Raw genomic sequence first — 21,414 nt, forward strand, 5'->3', positions numbered from 1 at the left:
CTCCTTCACATGCCACAGTGACATAAATTCAGTAGTAGAAGGCTTTATGCTTTTTAAAAAAATTTTTTAACTTTAAAAAATATTTTATTTATTATTTTTATTTTATGTGTATGTATGTATTGGCTGCATGTAGGTAATGCCTGTAGAGGTCAGAAGAAGCTGTTGGATCCCCTGGGACTGGAGTTACGGATAGTTGTTAGTTGTCATGTGGGTGCTGGGATTCGAACCTGGGTCTTCTGCAAGAACAGTCAGTGTTCTTAACTACTGAGCTATGTCTCTACCCCCCGAAGGCTTTAGACTTTTAACACACGAGTTTTTAAAATTTTAATTTTGTGTCTGTGAATATATGTGTGTGTGAGTGTGGTACATGTATGTATGTGGTATATACACATATGTATATGGGCATTGGCCTCTGTGTGTATAGAGACCAGAGGAAGATGTTGGGTGGCCTGCCAACATCTATTACTCTCTACCTTATTCCCTGGAGACAAGGTCTCTCACTGAATCTTGAGGTAGGCTGGCAGTCAGCAAGCCCCAGTGATCTCCTGTCTCCACCTCTGCTGAGGTTTCAGGTGTGTGGGGGGCCAAGCCTGGCTTATTACAAGGAGTGCTGGGTTCGTAACTCAGATCCTCATGCCTGTGCAGCAAGCATCCCATCCGCTGAGCAATCTTTCCACCCCCCTTGCCACACCAGCTTTAAGTCCAGTTAAACAGTTTTAGACAATAATTCTGAATTCTTTTCCTGTGCCTAGCTTATATAGTGACAATTGGCAAATGTGCATTTCCTGTTTATGAAAAGCCACATCAGCTATGAGGACCCACTGGAGGCAAAAGGAACCAGAATACGAGGAAAAATAGCACACAGGAAACCCAAGGGAATCTGAAGGAGAAAGTGGCAATAGGGAAAGAGAATAATAGGCTGATGTGTGCTGTTACTCATGATGGTTTTATCATGTAATTTAGATGATCTGCGGCAACTTTTTGAATAAAATATTTTCTGCCATTAAAAAATGAAGGGAAAAATAGTAGTCCTTTTTTGGAAGAATTATTGTAGAGGGTTTTTAATTTATATAGGAGCTAAATTCATAGTAGACAGAGTAATGGTACCTACGACCTCTCTCTCACCACTACCCCAGAGATGTCTAGGTCCTAATCCCTAATTCCTATATGCTTTTATAGGGCAGAGAGTCTCTGTAAGAACTGATTAAATTAAGGATCTTGAGGCACTAGGTTTACCTTGTCTTGTCTGGCTGGGCCAATGGAACCATAAGGGTTCTTATGAGAAGAGGACAGGAGTGTCAATCAGAGAGAAAGAGGTGACAGCCAAGAGACAGGGAAGATGTGACTATGGAAGCATAGGTCAGAATGACACTCCTGCTGGAAGGGGTCTCCAGAAACTGGAGAAGACAGGAATAATTCTCTGCAGGAGCCTCTAAAAGAAACACAGTCCTACTGACACCTTCAATTTGGGCCATGTGATCTCCACTATGATGAAGCCATGTTGTTTCAAGCCATTAGGTTTAGAGCCATTTGTTACAACAGCAAGAGGAAACAGACACAAACTTAATGAGTCATGCTGATTCTCTGGATTTTGCTTTCCTCTTGCCTCCCAAATGTGCTCTTAATTTCCTGTGTGCCCTTAATTCATTTCAAATTTCCTTCTTTCACAAGCCTTGTGTGGGTGTGGGTGCGTGTTGGGGGGGGCAAGGAGTGGGAGGGTACGGTGGATGGAACCCAGGGACTCACACTTGCTAAGCAAGAGCTCTACACTGAATGCCCCCATCATGTAATTGTCTCTGTTTTTTTCTGTTAGATGTGAGCTCCTGCAGGCAAGGAATTGTCCTATTCCATCTTTGTGTCTTGGTGCTTAGCACAGTGCTGAGGATGGAGTAAGAGCACAAATCAGTGGTGGAGCTAGTCAAATAAGTGCCCAAAGGATTTTCAAGTGGATCAGAGAGTCACGTGGACCAAAAGGAATTGTGTCTGCTCTCTCCAGCTTGGTAAGATTTGAGGGGTCACCCTCTGATGATAACAGAAGATTACTGCTTGTGATGGCACATGAGGGAGTGTCCGTTCACCCAACAGCTACTTGATTCCAGCTGCTTTCTTCTGTTACACTTGAGCCTGCTGAAGTCTGGCACAAATGGTTGGCTCATGTGGGTATGGGTGACTGAACTTGAGTGGGCCTTGAGGCCTTCTGTGGTGACTAACCCACACGGCCTGGGTGTTTACCAGAAGTGGTATCTCATCCCCATGTGAATAGATTGGCTTCTCCTCTAGTGCTCTGTGCCGAGCCTCTTGGAGCTGGGGATCTTCTGGAGACTTCGCTTAGGTTCTGTTTCCAGATTGGGCCTTGACACAGCTGTTTTGCTATCCTTGATCTCTGGAACAAGCAACAGCTTTTCTGTTTGGATGCCATTTGCATTTGGAGCTGTTGGCTGAGCGCCTGTGAGACTTTTTGACTCCATGGGATTTGAGACCAACCGAAGTTAGGTTCTTGAAAGAATTTTGCTTCTTATTTTTTTCTCTTTAACGCTTGCTAGAGTTTCTGTGGAAACTACCATGTGCACTGTGGACTCATAGTTTTAGCTCTTAAATATCAGCAGTTCTTGGGGTCCTCTGCTTTAGGGTGCTTTAGAAAGCCTCTTGGCCACCCCCACAATATTTCTCGTCTATCTGAGAACCTCTTTTTTTCTCATGCTGTGTTTGTTGAAGAACCTCTAGTTGGCCTTCTTCAGCATTCTCCCTCTGAGGGTAACCACCCAGGGGGTCTGTTCTCCCTAGGCTTCCTTCTCTAACCAGCCTGCCTGTCTTTGTCTCTCCTGCTGTTGAGTTGCTATTTAGGAGTTCACACCATACATTTTTGTGGTGAAGACAACTGCCATCTTTTTTCAAAGAAGATTTAAACATTCACAAAATGAGGAAAGTAGGAAAGGAAGAAAGGGAGGGGTGGCTACAAGCCTGTCCCTGCACAGATCCCCAGAGTTGAGTGTGCTGCTGCTGGTGATGCCCACTTCCTCCTCTACCAGGGTAGTGACAGCTCTCTCAAAAACACATGCTGGGTTGAAAGACTGGTTTTCCCTGACAGAAGAAGGCATTTCCATAAAGATAATTAAAATAACATGGAAGGCATATGCCCCACACAATTGAAAGCAGGGACTGGCAGATATTTATATACCCACATTTATAACAGCGGTAGTCACAATAGCTGGGTGCTGGTGGAAAGTTCCCAAATGCCCACCAACAGGATAGATAATGCTTGAATGCATAAGTTAACCTGGCGTATGCATGCAATGGAATATTAGCCTTAGAAAAGAATGAAATTCTGATACATGCAGCAACATGAATCATGTTGCATTATGCCAAGTGAAGTCAGCCAGATGTGAAAGGACAGGAATTATACCATTCCACCTGCATGAGGTACCCAGAGTAGCCAAACTCACAGAGGCAGATGGAGAAGGGCCATTACCAGAGGCTTGGGGAGGGGTGAACACTCTGTCAGTGTCTAATGGGCACAGAATTCCAGGTCAAGAAGATGATAAGGTTCTGGTGATGGTTACATAATAATGTGAATCTGAACTGTACACGTAAAATTGGCTGAAATGGTAAAGTTTATGTTATGTGTCTTTTACCACAATAGAAAAATATAAGAATGAGTAACATGGAAATCATGGTTTTGTCATTTCCTCATAAATCATTTTCACTTTTCAATCAAGGGTGCAATAGAAGAATCAAAAGATGTACAAAAATTATTGGAAGGAGATTTACCTATCAGGATGACTGTTGTTTAATGTATTTTCTTCTTTCCATGTTGTGGTGAGAAAAAAAGTCTTATTTAAATAACACTGAACACTTTTCTTCTAAGTAATTTTTTCCTGTGACTTTGTTTACCAATCTAGGAAAGAAAACATGCTTATTGAGTCACATGTATGTTTGCAAAAGTTACCCAATAAACTCTGTGACCATAGTAACCCTCAGAGCTGTATTAGAAACCTGAATTTTGCAATTCTTGTACACAAATTGAATAACACTTCTTGTCCTGGGTTCCCTGACTTCACACAGGAAGTATGTGACCTCCAGGTCTCCAGGCGCTCTGAAAGGGAGCTTTGATAGAAACAAAGCAAGCAGTGGGATTCCTCTTGGTTCAGGTAATTTTTGTGGCTGATAGTTGAGTTGAACTTTTAAAAAACAAATACCACCTGCTTGCTTACTCTAGGAATGGGAGTTTGGGTGGACTGAACTCAGCTTTGATGGCCAGATGCCCTGAGTGCTTGGCAGGCTTACACTGTGATTTCTAGTGAGTCACTTTGCCCTTCTGTGCCTGCATGCAATGGGGCAGATTGGGTTTGAAAGTGGCCCACCTCACACCTGCCAGTCTTCCTGGGTCAACCCAGGTTACATTCCTTTCTGTAATTTAGGGAGCAAGCAGGGTGGAAACAGATGCACCACCTCCAATGTGCCATAAAATAAAAACAATAAGAAATCACAAATTAGTATAATTCTTTGTCCCAATGACTAATTCAGCACTCTTTGAAAGATCAGATTACAATTTAGCTCCCTTCCTCCCTCTCCTCCCCTCCCTCTCCTCCCTCCCTCTTTGTCCTCCTTCCTCCTCCTTCTTTTTACTTTCCTTGTTTCTTTGCTTTTGTTTTTGCAGTCCATGCAGTTTGTGCACCCGGAGTGTAACATTTTTGCCTTTTATGACATCTACACACACACACACACACAGGCCCCATATTACTCCCTGTCTTCTCATTCCTTTATGTTTTCAGGCAAGGGTCATAGATCATAGGTAGCAACAAGAATATATAATGGGAGACGCAGGGAGTTGGCAAACAGATAATTGACTAACTGTAACTAAAAATAGAAGAGGCAGAGAATGTTCGGAGATGAGCCCCAACACCCAGCATGCTCTCTCCACCTATCAGAAAATCTGGGTCTCTGGCCTTTCCAAAGAGAAAGTGGATTGGGAGGCTCACAGAGGGGAACTGGAAGCTATGTCATGTCTACTCCTTTTTTGAGGCAGGTGTATTGGGTGTGGCCAGGGCTGTCATTCTTGGGGTCTCTGAGTAGCCACCTGACAGACCAGTCTGGGAGGCTTCCGGGTAGGGAGAACCCTCCTGGGGGCTGTGAGAAAGAAAATCTGGCTTGCTGGTTTCTTACTATGTTGTCCACTGGATTCAGATTGGTGTGGTAACATAGGGAATGACACCCTAACCTGGAGTAAATATTGAGTAACAACTGGGAATTATTTTTTCTTGTAGCATTTGAAATGATACTAAATATCAGTCGTGATAATAGTAATAAAGTGATAATTATTAGAGCTAAGAGATGATCTATTTTTATGTGTTTTATTTTTAGTCTTATGATACACTGCACTTCTTTTTAAACATGTGAGACAGGTACTATTATTATAGGCAACATACAGAGATCTCTTGCTAAAAGATAAGGTGAGACATATTAAAATGTTGAAGAGACTGTTTGAATAGACATCTGTGATTCATGAGTTGGGAAGCTCTGGACTGTAGCTGGTTGGGAGCTCCAGTCAAGGGTGGCAGTAGGGGTCATACAGTGAATACTGAAGCACAGCAAAGATGTGATTGGTTAAAGGGAGCAGTAGCCTTCAAGTCCCTGTAGAGGTTAGTTGGTGCTTTCTGATAGATAAAGCAAGTCTCGATTCTTAGTGCTGATGACCGTTGCTGCTGAGCTGACTTTCTGGTTTGCTTATATAGGATCCCAGGATGCTACAGCTGCCTCAGCCTAATGGTCTCTCATTTAGTCATCTTAACACTCCATTTTACATACTGAAGCTATTTGCCTAAGGACTGTGTGACCAGGTGGTAGAGGCTTCATTATGCGACATTTATTATCTCCTTTTACTCTTCGAATATTGTTGATTCTTGGATTTTGCTAAGATGTAGCTCCATCCACTGTGACTTTCATGAAACAAAGTGAAGCATTATTAGAAAAAGATCTCAGGGGACAGCTGCAAGCAGAGAAAGACAGTCTTCTCTGTGCCAGTCTGATGGCGAGTTAAGCAGGAAGACCTTCCTTCCCACAGTCTGGTCTAGGCATGCTTTACTTTAATTGGATTGAGGAGGTAAGAAAGCGCAATTTTGAGATACGGTATTCATGAGGTGGTGTGGAGATTTGTAAAGGTATTTTTTAATGGTGTTTTAGTTGGGCAATTGAAGTTGGGCAATAATTCTGTGTTCTGAATATAAGGAAAAGTCAACATTACAGTAAGGTGAGGACACAGGCTCCCAGGGAGAGAGACAATGGCTTATGAGTTCTGCCAGCTGAAGGCACAGGGCCTAGAGTCTCGGGTGACCCAAGTCAAGCTCCCTCAGGCATCACCCTGTGGCTGTACTTCCTCTGCTATGTGCCCAGGGTATCTGGCTCACAAGGACATTTCCCAAATCCCTCCCTCTGTCTTCAGAGTGGGTGGGCGTGGCCAATGGGAGGTATCACAAGAGTCTGTGGTGAGAGGAAGGAGAGGTGGGGGGAGTTTCCTCCCTTTTCACTGCCTGTTCTAGTGTTGTATTTCCAGAAGTTACTGTTTCTTGTTGAAGACAGCTCCACCAGGCCACCCCTCCTCCAGGGTACCTGGTGCAAAACAGATTTAGGAATAACTATGTCTTCTTCACGTCCCTTCAGTCTCAGAAACCAATAATTGCTTCAGGTGTTTCTTATGCAAAGGGTGCTTCCCATGCCTGTGTGTTGAACCTGTAACTCTGGCCTCACTCACTAAGCAGTGCAGTTGTTGGCACCTTCCGTCCCACCTCTGGTTGAGGTCTAGGTTTGATTAGCAAAACACTTCACTGTTTCTTAAACTGAATGTGCACACATGTCACCTAGGGACCCAGTTCAAGTACCGCTTCGAAGAGTCGGGTGGAGCCTCAGAGTCTACATGCTTGGAGCATGAAGGACTCAGTTCCTTACTCATTCGCCATATGACCACACTGTAAATATGTCTCAAGGCGTTCTTTAAAACACTTAAAGCTTTTATTATTTCTGTGTGTAGTATACTTTGTGCGTGTGCGTGTGCATGTGTGTGCGCGTGCGTGCGTGCGCGCGCGCGCGCGCGCCCGCGCCCTTGGATGCAGAGGCCAGAGGAGAACTTTGGGTGCCTCCCTCTGTTTTTCTCTGCCTTATTCGTTTAAGACCGGATCTCTCACAGAATCAGAAACTTGCTGTTTGTTCTGGTCTGACTGACCAGTGAGCTCCCTGTCACTGCCCCTGCCCCTGCCCCACAGGGATTAGAGGCAGGAGCAGCAGGCCCTGGCTTTTTCATGTGGGTATTAGGGATTTGAATTCAGGTCCTTATGTTTGTTCAGCAGCTGCTCTTACCCAGTGAGCCATCTCTATCTCAAGCCCCTGTCCAGGATATCTTACACACACACACACACACACACACACACACACACACACACACACAATCTAATTTCATTATAGGACACAGTAACTGAAAATCCAGCCCCCTCCCCCATCCCAGAAGTCAGGGTTGGGTTGAGGAAAAAGAAAGCAAAACAAAGCAGGAGACATTTTGTTTTTAAAGTTTACCATCCAATCTCTCTCTCTCTCTCTCTCTCTCTCTCTCTCTCTCTCTCTCTCACACAAAGGTAGCTGAAGAATCATCAAGTCCACTAATTACTGAATAATTGTGAGTTGTTTCACAGAATCTTAGTCTCAACATGGGGCCAGGAAGGTGTTGGGTGGCAGGGAGATACAGAATTTGATGTTAGACTTTTTTTCTTAGACCAGTGACCCACTGATTAAATCTAGCATGCCATCTGTATTTGTAAATAAGGCTTTATTGGAACCCAGCTGTGATGATCTGCTTGCATATTGTCTGTGTATTTGCCCTACAATGGAAGTTTAAACACTTACCACAGAGACCATATGACCATAAAGGCCAAACTGTTTGGTACCTGGACTTGTACAGGAAGACACTGTTGATCCCTTAGAATCTAATGCAGACTATATTGTTCAAGAATTAAGATCTTGGAGCAAAAGGCAACCTTAGGAATCACCTTGCCACATTTTATTGACAGGGAAAGGGATTCTCCCGTGGCAGCAGCCAGTGTAATTCTGTATTTTTAAGAGCAACATGGGAAAAACTGGAGGGAATTTGAAGAAAATCAACAATTATTAGACTCCTTTGAGGAAAACCAATTTCTAATGACAGAGACTGGTGAGTTCAAGGTGACACAATGGCCTCTAGCATATTAAAAAAGTCAACAGACTATTATTTTCTATTTCCACCTAGGAAAGATTTTTCTAAAGAATGGATCTCATATTGTAATCAGGTTTCTAAGGGAGGTCAAGGCCTGGAGATCTTTAAAACAGCATAGGAACAGCTGCTCCAAATGACTTAGGCTAAGACTGGCTACTGTTCCCAGGCAATGCCCAAACTTGTCGTTCATTTCTTCCCTACCAAACAGGGAGAAGTTAGGTACAGGTAGGGTGATCAGGCACGTGTGCTTGCACACAGAGTATTGTCTTCTCTGTGCCCTTGGCCACATTCAAAATCATCTGGAGGCCAGTGAGCTGCCTGCCAAACATTGGTGTAAGTGTCTAGCATCTGAGATGAAGGACCCCTTGGAACTTAGTGGCTCTGAAGACAGTGATGGAGCTTTAGGCTTTAAAGAACATCTTCAGTAATAATTTATAGCACTTGCAGATTTAAAGGAAAAATGTGTACAATATTGATTTGTCACAGTGCGTGTGATTGGCCCATACATACATTTATTGCTAATGGAAGTCAGCTCCAAATTTTTGGCCGTTTCTTGATGGAAGGTCTTACTCTGGGATGGCTCTGCGATCATCCCTGTACATTGTCTGTAGACTAAATAGGAAATGTACAGTGCTCCTATTTTAATTCTGAGCTCTGAAGGGGTATGAATCATGCATTAACTTTTGTATTTCCAGTCCTTAGCATAGCCTTGCATATTGTAGATGCAGGAAAATATCTATTTTAGTGGGGTGGGAGCAGAGCAGGCATATCAGGTAAGCACCAAATTGCATACTTAGAGAAACAAGAAAAGGAATCTTGGTGAGCTCATAAAGACAATTCCAATGACTGGGAGACAGGGGCTGCCTAGTCTGAGGCTCTCCCGCCCTGGGTTCTATCAGGGTCATCCTAGTTTGGATCTGCTGACAGGTAGCAACTGCTTAAGCAGCACATTATACTAGTTCACACCACATCTTGACAATAATGCTTGGAATTTATACTGAGCCTTTCCTCTTTGAAGTTCAATGTTCTAACTAATCTTTATGACTTCTTTGTGAAGTAGGATCTAGGGACAGGTTCTGAGTTCAGTTTTACAAGTGGAGGTGGGGGAATGGAATGGACATTCAGTTTCAAGGATCTGTTCAGGGGCCCTGCATGAGTCAAGGCTGAGGTAGGAACAGAGCTGGACATTTTGTAGCCCCAAATTCTTTTATTTGCTCTTTTTTAATTAAAAGGATGTACTTTTTTTTTCTCCTTGCCATAGGAAAGAGAAATTTGCAATGATTCTTTTCTAGCTTATTCCAAATACATTTAGAGCCAGAGAGACTGAAATCAAAGAAATTACAAACTCTAAATTTTCTAAAATCTCTGGTAAAGTACTTCTAATTGTCTTCGGTCCAACTGCTGGATTTAATTTGAAGCTTAGGATATAATCATCATCTCTGTTTTTCTCTCCCAGCCTGGCTTTTTTTCGCAGCCGGTCTTACTTCCTTAAAGTAACTATTAAAGTGTCCCTGTTACAATTCACAGGCTTATTATGCCCTGATGATTACCAGCCACGCTAAGGCTTTAGGCAGATTACCCATTTCTCTGATCCTAATGCAGCAACGATGCTTTCAGACTCAAGACTTTATAATTAAAACGTGATGATTATTTGGAGGACAATGTAGGGTTGCAATGTAGTTTAAAAACAAGTCTCCATAAATAATAATAAAACCCAAGGGGGGTTATAGAGACAGATGAAAGAATACACGTTAGGTGAACAAATAATATCTGCTTCCTTCAAGTGTTTCATTAGCATTTATCAAGTAGTTAATGGTCTCAAAACACTTGACAGTTAATCCATAGAACATCCTTTGTAGATAATTAAATATTCTGATGTGAGCTTCTAGGAGCAGACACACAAGAAGCTATGAGACTTGACCGGAAGGACAAGACAGGAAGCCAGTGTTGAACTAGGAGATCAATAAAAGCCTGTTCCCTCAGACAGATGACCGTGTTGTTCCTCACCCTGCCCTTCCACAGTCACAATGAAAACCCAAGCAAGAAGAGAACTTTCACTTTAACAAATTTATATGTGATGGAATGAAATGCAGTTAATTTACATTAAAATTAATCCTTGGTCTCTGCCAGGCTTATTTGTGGAGACCAAGTAGGCTGCTACCCATTCGCTGGGTGATTTTGGAGGTACAGGAACTTCTCAGCCCCCTGCCTCATGCATTCTTAGGATTCTCATGACATTTGAGTGTATATGCTTGAGGTAAGGCTGTTACAGAAGAACTTTTTGGTAGAGGACCTACAGCAACAATGCCGTTTAGAAAACAGCGTCTGCTGTGGTAACTCTTGTACTGTGCTGTAGGTGGAAAGCATTGTAAAAATTATTTTAAGATATTATTTAAGACGCACCGTTTCTTCCCTTTGTCAGCTCCTTTAGTGCCATTCTTTCTCCTCCCTTCCAAATCCTAGTCAATAGCATTTCATATTGCTAACACAGGGAGAGCAAACAGGTTTTGTAGAAAGTATGTATTAAGGCATAACAATGCATTAAGGTTTTTAGATTAAAAATAACAAATGATTACTTTTTATTTTGGAAAATAAGCAAAAATTTAATAGACATATCTAGTTATTTAAATTTAATTTTACCTGAAGGTTAAAAAAAAAATAATACTATACACATACATACACTGCTGCTCGGGATGGAACCCCAGGCCTTGGGTGTACTAGGCAAGTAGTTTGCCACTGCGCCACATTCCTAGTCCTCAGCTTGTTGAAATAGGGTCTTGCAATGTGGCTTTAACTGGCTTTGGACTCCCATTTTTCCTGTCTCTGCCTCCTGAGAACTGGGATTACAGTGTGTGCTGTCACACCTTACTCTATTTTTTTTTCTTTCAATGTGACTAAAACATGACATAAAACAACCTCAGAGACAGACTTCTATAAAAAGATGCTGACCTTGAGAAATAAAGGTTGACTTTTACTATTATTTTCTGACTAGGTGGTTTCTTCTAAAAATTCATTTTTACAATATCAAAGAAAATAAGTGCAGTTGGTAACTTCTGACTTATGACAGCGATAATATTAGCAAGTCTTATGTGTTGGCTGTTGTTCCAAGAGCTTAGAATACAAGCGATCTGTGTGATAATGTTGTGAAGAAGAGTGTGGGTACCAGCTTCATTTTGCAGAGGATGAAAGTGAGGCTCAGACAAACAGACAAACATTAGTGGTGAAATGGCCACACAACTAATTTGTGAGGTAATCAGGATCAGAACCAGAGCAATTCAGCTCCAGGCTGTTAACCACTGTTTACATCAATCTCTGAAGTAACCCCCAAGAGGGGCCTTTGATCTGAGGGTGAGGCAGGGTATTGAACACATGCCACACAATAATAAGGAAGGCATTCTCAGTCTGGAAAACAAGCAGAATTGACTTTAATTATAAAGTTATTCCCAATAGATGAGTAATGGCTTACAGTCAGAGATAATGTTTTGACTTTATTAAAAACTATAAATGATTGATTTTAGAATCTTTCTTTCCAACTGGCTTTGCTAAGTGGAAAAGGAAAAACAGAAGATTGGGTACTGAGGAACGATCAGTGTAAGATGAAAAGCAGTCACAACATGGTTTCCAATGACTGAAGTCCTTCCTGGACTTGGGTCTGATGACCTGACTTAACACGGGTAGTATTCAACTAAGTTTCTGTTCTATTTTTTAACATTGGTGTTGAGAATCGTTTCAAAGTACTGCATGCTTTACATCTCTACCATAATAATGATGACAGCATTTGCCATGAGTCATAATCACTTATTAAGAGTTTACCAGAATCATCCTATTAACAAACTGCAGAGATAAAATTTTCGAAGAAAAAAAAAAAAAAATCACCATGAAGTAGAAGCTGGTAGAATTTAAAACCGAGCCCAGATGGCGTCTTGCTGCTTAGGCCTTATCTCTCAGAGCCAGGGATGAAAGGCAGAAAGGCCAGTCAGCCTCTTCCTGTTTGTTTATTTCCATCCTCTTGTCCTGTGTAGCTCCCTGGTTGTATTTATTTTCCATCTGCTTCCTGCTCTCAGTCTGAGACAGCCTGCTCACCAGCCAGCCACAGTGACATACACATCAATATTGTAGAGTGCACCAAGACCGTGAGAGCAGGCAGGGTCCTGGAGTAGCGGCAGATTCTAGCATAACAGTTCAGTGCTAGGTGAGACTGAGAAGCAGGGTCCTGGAGAGTCAAGCAGGAGTGGGTCTCCAAGATGGAAGAGCAGTTGGTGCTTGTAGGGGAAGGTACTGGAGGCATGGCTCCCTCCATTTCAGAGGGCTGTTTTGATACATTTATTTATTTAATTATTATTATTAGTATTTATTTTATTTGTTACTTTTACTTTATGTGTATGAGTGTATAGCCTGCATGCATATAAGTACACCGGTGTTGTGCAGTGCCCGCGAGGTCAGAAGAGGGTATCAGATCCTCTGGAACTGGATTTATGGATGCTTGTTAGCCACCATGTGGGTCCTGGGAACTGAACCTGGGACCTCTGCAAGAGCAACCAGTGCTTTTAGCCACTGAGCCATCTCTCCATCCCTATTATTCCATTATTTAAAAAAATCAAATTGGAGCTGAAGAGATGGCTCAGTGGTTAAGAGCACTGACTGCTCTTGCAGAAGACCCAGGTTCTATTCCCAGCACCCACATGGTAGCTAACAAGCATCTGTAACTCCAGTTCCAGGGGATCTGACACTCTCTTCTGACCTCCATGGACATTGCACATCCCAGGTGCACTTTCAGACCTGCAGGCAACATACTTATACACATAAAATGAAAAAAAAAATTAAATTGATTATTTATCCCTTTCCTGAGATACTTATTAGGGTTATTTACAGTAGACTCTATTATTACTGGAGGCATCTCTTAAGAATAGAGATGGCTCTCTTCCTGGGGCTGAAGAGATGACTCAGCAGTTAAGAGCACTGACTGCTCTTCCAGAGGACCTGGGGTTTGGCTCCCAACACCCACATGGCAACTCACAAATGCATGTAACTCCAGTTCTGGGTGATCCAATGCCCTCTGTTTACTACTGCATACACATGGTGCACATATACACACTCAGGCACATACACATAAATAAATAAGCATTTAGAAAGAATAGCTTTTCCTTCCTTCCTTCCTTCCTTCCTTCCTTCCTTCCTTCCTTCCTTCCTTCCTTCCTTCCTTCCTTTTCTTTTTTCTTTCCTCTTCTATTTTGGCCAATGTTTCTAGACTTCTGGATATCACAGGCCACTAAAGAAGAAGAAAGAAGTGGGGGATGTGTGAGGTAAACATATACTTGTATGTGAAGCGAAGCAACGGATCACTTGCCACATTTTAGTTTTGCAAAATAAGTCCACTGGAATAAAACTATCATTTCCTCCCATTGTTTCACAGATGCAGGGACACTTTAACCACACGCAGCAGTAAACAGCACCATTCTTCCGAAGAAACAATTTCTGGCAATGTGAAACCCACATGTGTATTTAGAAAGATGTCTTCAAAATTTTTGAATGTAAAAAATGATCAACTAAAAATATAGTTTATCATACATCCCTTAGACACTTGTTTTTTTTGAAAGTTTGTCAGAAGTTCAGATATCCTCCTTCCGGGAACTATTTAAAGTCATATTCAGTGCCCCAGAGCTGCTCTCCCATAACCATGCTGATGCAGGTAGAGATGGCATTGCTGGTGTTATTCCATGAAATCTAGAATATACTAGGCAAGGTGATGCTTGAGGGTGCCTGAGGCTAGGAAATAATTTGGTAACACCTTCTCACTGGCAATACTTAAGCTCCACCTTAGGAATGGGGTGGGTGCTAGTGATGGAGCAGAGGAAGGGTAGAGAAGAGAGGAAGCACCAGAACGCAGCCTTACTTTAACCCATCTGAATAATGAAATGTTGTTCCCAACCTTGAAACCTGCTTTTCAGAACCCAGATAATGAAATCTGTTCTCCTCTGAGGACAACCAGGCAGACATCTGTTGGTATTTGAACTGCTCTCAGGAATCATCACAATGTCCCTCAGCCCAGTAAATGCAGCTTTCTTTGTGCTTTTGCATCTTCGGTGAATCTAAGAGCTTCTGTGATACCCTAGGCTGGCACCCAAGAACAATGTTCTGATGACCCACTCCTAACAGAAGTCAAGAAATAGCAGTATTCCCTGCACCAGCTGGCCTGCTACCTCTCCTCGGGTTGAGGGAGAGCAGGCAGTGGCAGTGTCTGACTAGAGGGAGGGTAGTGAAGGGAAGCAGAGAACATTCTGCAGAGGTAGGTCTCACAGGGTGGCCTACACAAGGGCAGATCAGACTTTGCCTAGGAGGGAAAAACCCGAGATAGAGGTTGCAGCTTCTACCAGGATTGGAAGATTATTGACTTAGACATTGTTATGTCCCCTTAAATTTCATATGTTGGCATCCTAACCCCAGTATCTCAGAATGTAAATGCAAATAGAATTGAGATGAGCTCATGCCACTGATGTTTTCTTCTAGGTGTTTTGCTGATGCAGCTGTAAAATAGCCCTAGACCAGCGGGATGCTCTGTGTAAAATGAGTACATCTCTATTTCCATTAGAGGTCCCCTAACTCATGCAGCTGTTCCAGGAGGTACTTCTGGTTGGGCCATGGGTTATCCAGGCCAAAGGTAGAATACTAGAAATAGAAGATGAGCGCTCCCTTCCTTGGCAGTAGATCATGGGAGAATATTCTAGGCTACGGCATAATTAACTAGAGTGAAGTTCTCATGAGGCTTAATAGCAGATTCAAATGAATGGGAAGAAAGGGCCACACCCAGGGCTGCATCTTCCTCCCAGGGTTTCCTGTGCATGCATTAATTGGACTTCACCCAGATGCTAAGCTTATAAACTTCAAAGAACTGGGCAAACATTTGTTGATTTCCTGAACATGTTGGAGGAGGTATTCTTGTTACCTTGTTCTCCAGAATGTGGTTATTTTACAAGTGGAGTGTGCCACAGGCCTAAGTCAAGTTTTCTCAACAGATTTTCTTTCATGCATGAACTTTCAATTGTTCTCAGCACCCAAGGTGGAGATACATACAGAGCAAAGGTGGGAGACAGGGGAAGGAGGAGGACCAGGGCAGAAAGTGCATTGCTGCAGGCTTTTCAAAGTCCAGGGGTTCCTGACAATATTGCTCCCTCCTCCTCTGAGGTTAGCATGTTTAATTATTAAACACAGAAGCTTCATCAACATTGGACTCCTTGGAGACAACCAGCAATTATCTCAAATTCTGTTCCCACTGCCATCCATCCCCAACTTCAAAGAGAACTCATTACCAGGCCCCAAATTCTTCAAATTACTTTCCCATCATCTCAGATGATGTTTGTAAGTAGTTTATAATGAGAGTCTAATCTCACCCTTCAGATTACTAAAGCAGCTCACAGAAGATGGACTGTGATAAAATTATTCCAAGTTAGGGTGATTATCTTTGGATCATTCTTCCCAACAAGATTTTATTCTCTGCTTTGTTAAAATTTTAGAAGATATTTTATGTACATATATTTACAAGAATAATTTATACAGACTTCTCCCTGGCTCTTATTTGCAAATTAACATCTAAATGAGACATCTCAGAATGAGCTATTTTATGTCTTGCAGATGAATAATTAAAAATGTATATTAAACTGGAATGAGCTTGTCTTTTAGGTTGCCAGTAAAATATAGTTGCCTTTTGCTTTCTAGAAGATTGTATTTCATATAAGGGAGATCAAGACATCTCAGAGCCCTCAAGCCTTTATTAATAGTCAGATGGCTCTGTTCATTAATTTGAGCAGTGTCAAGGTTGCCTTTGACATTGACAACAACAACAAAAGAAAGAGGGAGAAAGGAAAGAAACAGAAGAGGCAGGCATTATAGAAATGAGTACACAGTTGTCAGGTCTCATATCTGTCATACAAGATGTTTTTTCCATCACTATTTACATTATTACTTTATGAAAATTTAAGTAGTAAGCCAGATGGAGGGGATGGTAAGAATTTTCTGGAAATCATCTCTATATTAATTTAAAAATTCCCATATATCATCAGGCTGTCCCTGCTCTCCCAAAGTCTTTATTATCCACTTTTCCCCTTTGCCGCCTATACTTCAGGCCACTGTCCCTGTATGGCAGTGAGGTGTGTGTTGTCTGCCCTTCGCTGTGTTCTTTGAGGTTGCAAAGTGAGAAGAGGCTAGGGTTTAAGTGTGTGTGTGTGTGTGTGTGTGTGTGTGTGTGTGTACAAGACTCGGCCTTTAAGCATTTCAAGTTTTACAGGGACAGACAGTTACTGAGTAACAATTGCAATTCCAATATAGAGTGATAGGGATCATGAGGACAGGCCAAGTTTGCAATAGCTGCACGAACAAGAGGAATCCAGCACAACCCAACTAAGCAGCATCCAGGCATGTCAAAAAGATGGGCAAGTAAGTATACTGAAAGGTGGAGCACTGGATAGAAACTAGAGCTCAACTTTATGTAGTCTGACAACAAGAAAGGCTTGGCTCATGACCTGATTTCTTTTGGCCTTAGATCTTTCTTGTTCCATTTTTTGCTCTTAATTCTATGCGAAGTCAGAAAAATCACTTAGAGGACTAAGTCAAGAGAATTATATTTCTCTTATCTGTGAAATAACTGAGTTTTAAAATAAATATTTAAAAGATGTTATACCTGTAACATTCTTGTGCATTTCTGCATATATCTCCTTATGTGTAGGATAGGGCACTATAAAACTGGAAAGTCTGCCATGTGATCGTGTTAATTCTTTAAAAAATATTTTATTGTTTGTACTTTTTATGTTTATGAGTATATTGCCTGCATGTATGTGAGTGCACCCATGTCGTGCAACTCCTCTGCCGCCGAAGTCATTTTTAACTCTGAACTAGACTAGAGACCAAATCACTGAATAGAGATAAGACTTAATAGATTGGTTTCCCAGGTAAACATTGAGAGACTTGCAAAAGGGAGAGAGAGCCATATAGATAGAAGAGATACAAGGCACACCGAGACCTCTCTTCATTTCTTCCTATCCTCGAAGTGTCGTCAGAGATAGCCTGCAGAGTCCTGGCAGCCTAATTAAAAGGAGGTGCATCATACACAGATAAGCGATGCCCAGACAGATGGAAAGGAACAGGAAGTAGAAGGAAAGAAAAAAAATGTCAAATAAACCATCTGTAAAATAAGTGACACTTTATGTCTCTAATACTGAAGTTTTTGTTTTAATTGAGCTAATCCTACTGTGATTCCTGCTTTCTAGGGACCTCCATTCTAAGTAGAGACCTGTAGCTGCCACCACCATGGCAAGAAGCAAGAGTATTCGCCTCATCTCTAACGCTGTATATGGAGGAAAACCAAGCAGAGCATAGGAGGTGTTTTCTTCCACTTTCTGCTGAGCACTTTACTTGACACAAACACAGTGACATATCCTCTTCCTCCTGGAGGGATCCATTTTGTTTGCAACCTATTGGTTTTGTGAGCTGCCAGACCTGTTGCAGCCTGTAAGCTTTTAGTCATCTAACTTTATCAGTAGCAGTTCCTTAGTCACTCCTGACAGTTGAAAAGATCTGCTTCAGTTCCCAACAGGAACAGATCATCAGAGGAAATATTACTCTACTTCTTTAATGTCTATATAGTAACTCGGCCAATGGTGATAAAATGTCTATAGAAGGTCTGTAAGGACTTGGAATCAAAAGCATTAATGGATGTTTGCATGTAGGAGATTGGAAGAAGAATCTACTGCATGTCTGAATTTTATATAGAGAAGTATTTGATTGCAATGAGCAAATGAACATGCTATTCTGAAAAGTGAGGAAAAGCTGCTATGTGGTTGTCTACTGGCTATTCCTGTATGAAATCTGAAAATCTCTCCTATCCAATCTTTAACGCATCCCTGTTATCTTTATTAGGCCCTTTCGGGGATCTTCAGGTTCTGCCAGCCTTCACCATTTTCTCAGTGTAGAAAATGAGACCGGATCCTTTTTCCCTTTTTCCCAATAGTCCAGTCCTGCCTTTTGTTCTGTTCCACCCCATAAGGTTTGTGGAGTGGGTCTCGTTCTTACCTATTTTTTGTAAAGACAAATATCTGATCATGTCGTTTATTGGTTTTAAAACACATCGTAAATGTAGGAAAGTTAGAAATGCTCTGAAATGTAGTTATTGGGTCATAGGCCCCAAATATGCTGCTTTTTAAGCTCTTCATAGGCACTCTTTGCTCCCAACAGTGACTTTGTGGCCCCCAGGGTAAGGTTTCCATTGAGTTTCCATCTCCTGTCCCCAGATAGCTTAGCTTGCCCAGCTCCTCTGCTTCCCTCTGCAGGGCCCCTAGCACATAGGCACACAGACACAGCAGGCATAGTATGACCAATGTCTGCCAAAGCTGGTAGAGTGGTTGTTTGCTTGTGTTGAGTGCAGATACGGATCCCAGTGGTGAAGGACTGATTGAAATAGTAAGTGTAACATTTGGCTATGGTGTTGTCTCTCCTAGGGACCTAAATGCATGGCCACATGGTCTGGGAATGGAGGAGCCATCAAATTCTGTATGTAGATTCTTCTAGACATATCTTGGACTACCTGTGCTTTGTTGCTCAGTCTATTCCTGGTGTTTTCCCTTATAAGGAGCTCCTTCCCAGAGGCTCCTCAGTCTTCCCGGAGAATGACCAGACTGCAACATCTCATCTCTGGTAGGGGGTAAAATGTGGGCTTGTTCCCAGGAAGGTGCTCCCAAGGCAAAGACACTGGCATCAAGCTCCAGCTGCTAGTTCAGACCCAAGGAGAGCTGAGCTTTGAATGAGCCCTGATGGCAGAAAGCCAGGCTGAAGGTAATATCTCAGCATAGCCATATTCTCTATTTCCTGGTTTTGAAACAGCAATTAGAAGATCTGCCTGCTGGCCCTCTGCCCTCCATTTGATTTCTGAGCATAGGGCTCACCAAACTCTTCAAGAGAGATAGTATGATTTTTTATGAAGTCTTGACTCTCCATGACTCCATGGAGGCCTCCAGTGGGAAGCATGCACCTAATGTCAAGCACCCTTGAATGGTTCCTGAAGGTTGTCTTCAGCCCTTGCTCCATCACAGGCATGACGCCATGTGGGCATTACCCTAAAACCTTCGCAACAAGGATCTGTCAATTTCTAAGTCTCTTTACACAACTTCAGAATTTAGTGGGGTCTAAGTGAATGAGATGGTCCTGATTTTTGGATTTTCACATTGAGGTGGTATATGGTAAATCTTAATGTGAGCATTAGTCAGAATAGAGAAGATTTCAATTTTGTGAGTATCAATGTATAATAATATAAACTGTATTAGTATCTTGAAAATATTTTAGAGAAACTTTCTTCTGTGCAGAAAAAATGAAAACCAAGTTCCAGATGTCATAAATGTGTTAGACAAAGAAAAGAACCAAATTCGCAATAAGTAAAACATTTACTTTGTCAGCTTAAATATGTATCAGATTTCAACCAGAGGTACCAGTCAGTGATCCCTGAAACTCCTTACTTTGCAATGTGTCTCTCCTACTTATTGCCACAGTCTTGCCTAGCTCTTCTCCTTCAAATCTCATCTGCCCTCTCTCATAACCCACCTCATCTTGATTTCATTTTTCTGTATCTTCAGATGCCTCAGAGATCCAGTGAGGAAGCCTACACTGGTAGCACTTGATGTTATTAACAGCAGGTTCCATACAGTGAACAGTCAATTTAAAGCAAGCTTCGAGTCTTGCCTGAAGAGAGTTGATCTATGAGTTGATCAGTGTTTGGTAAGTTGTCAGAGATCTTCATGCAAAGTGCAAGATCTGAGTGCACTGGACTAGTGCTGCTGTGCCTTATTTGTCTTTGTAAAGTGCCTGGTACCATGACAATATTCACTATGTAAATAATAAGCGGAACGAAACACACTTCCTTCTCCATTTTAATAATGTACTATTCATACTTCTTTTTTTTTTTTTTTCTGGAACAAAGAATCATTGTAGGAAGTTGCTCTGCCAGTGTTAGGCTGATATCTTATTGCAGGCCGAGTAAAGAGATAAAATGGCAAAGTACGGGAAAACTGATAAAATTTCCTTTCAAAACAAAGGAGAACAAGGTAGTAACACAAAATACGAAAAGCCAAGAAATGGTTTGCTGCCATTAACACAAATGTGAATGTATATTCCCAGTACTTTCCCTGATTATAAAATACTGAGATGCCCAGAGGAAATTTACAGTGACAGCTTCCTGAGTGATTCTCTGTTGTTTTTGTAAATCTATTGTTCTCCTCTGCTATGATCCCATCCTTAAGAAAGGCTGACAGAGATGTTTTGTTTAACAGAGAGCGAAACCGTTGCCAACCATTTCCAGAGGGAATTGAGCTACCAAATATTTTTCTCAAATTATAGAAAATTGCCATTTGTAGAGTCCACACTGTATTTAACTTCTTAATTTAGGATTAGACATCTGTAACTTATTGTTAGGACATCTGGAGAGCTTGCAAAACTCTGTAATATGACTATTATCTTTCTTTCGTCCTATAGCATCTCTGAAGAACATTGTGTTGGTCTTATCTCTGAAGATTTGCTGATGGTCAAAACAACCACTGTAATTTTCCATTTGAAAACCTGAGGTCTTCTCCAGTGCAGTGTTGACATGTTTTCACCCAAATCTGCCAGTGCTTGACCAGGAACCCTGTTGGTGGTTACCCTTCAGGCCACCACACACATCCCAACTGGGATGCCACAGAGCAGAGGAAGATCAACTTCCTCTCTCACTCCTCTGGCTTAGCTGAAGACCAAAACATTAGTAATACAAGACCTGGAAGCCATGACATCCCCCGCCCCCACCATGCCATTAGCACTCAGGAGCATGGGATGGCTTGGTCTTAAAGTATCAAAGAACAGATATAGGGGTCTTTGAATGACTAATATAGCTGAGGAGTTTAATCATCAAGAGAAACATAAAGGAACTAGAATCCTCTATTTACAATCTGCTGAGCTTACTTTCAGTTCTGTTTCTTCAAATTAGGTCAAATGAGGCTTTCAAGAGAAGACAGCCTTGAAGCTGAGCCTTGACGGATGACAAAGGTGATGTTGGGCTAAAGCTCAAGAGAAAGCATTCTTGCTAAGAGAGAGGTGTGGGCAAAACAAAAAGATGAAGGAATCCACGGAGTTCTTAAATATTGCTTCCAGTTCCTGTGCCTCTGAAG

At 41.9% G+C, this 21,414-nt stretch overlaps 1 long non-coding RNA gene across 1 annotated transcript; it reads left to right on the forward strand.

The window, feature by feature from the left end:
* Positions 1-1,877: 1,877 nt before the first annotated feature.
* LOC115071316 lies at positions 1,878-21,258 on the forward strand. The gene is made up of 3 exons (XR_003850409.1): positions 1,878-2,000; positions 19,852-19,993; positions 20,747-21,258. It is a non-coding gene; the product is annotated as an uncharacterized LOC115071316 (long non-coding RNA).
* Positions 21,259-21,414: the final 156 nt, after the last annotated feature.

This window comes from Nannospalax galili, unplaced genomic scaffold (assembly GCF_000622305.1).
Source record: "Nannospalax galili isolate Female #2095 unplaced genomic scaffold, S.galili_v1.0 scaffold898, whole genome shotgun sequence".
Taxonomy (NCBI): Eukaryota; Metazoa; Chordata; class Mammalia; order Rodentia; family Spalacidae; genus Nannospalax; species Nannospalax galili.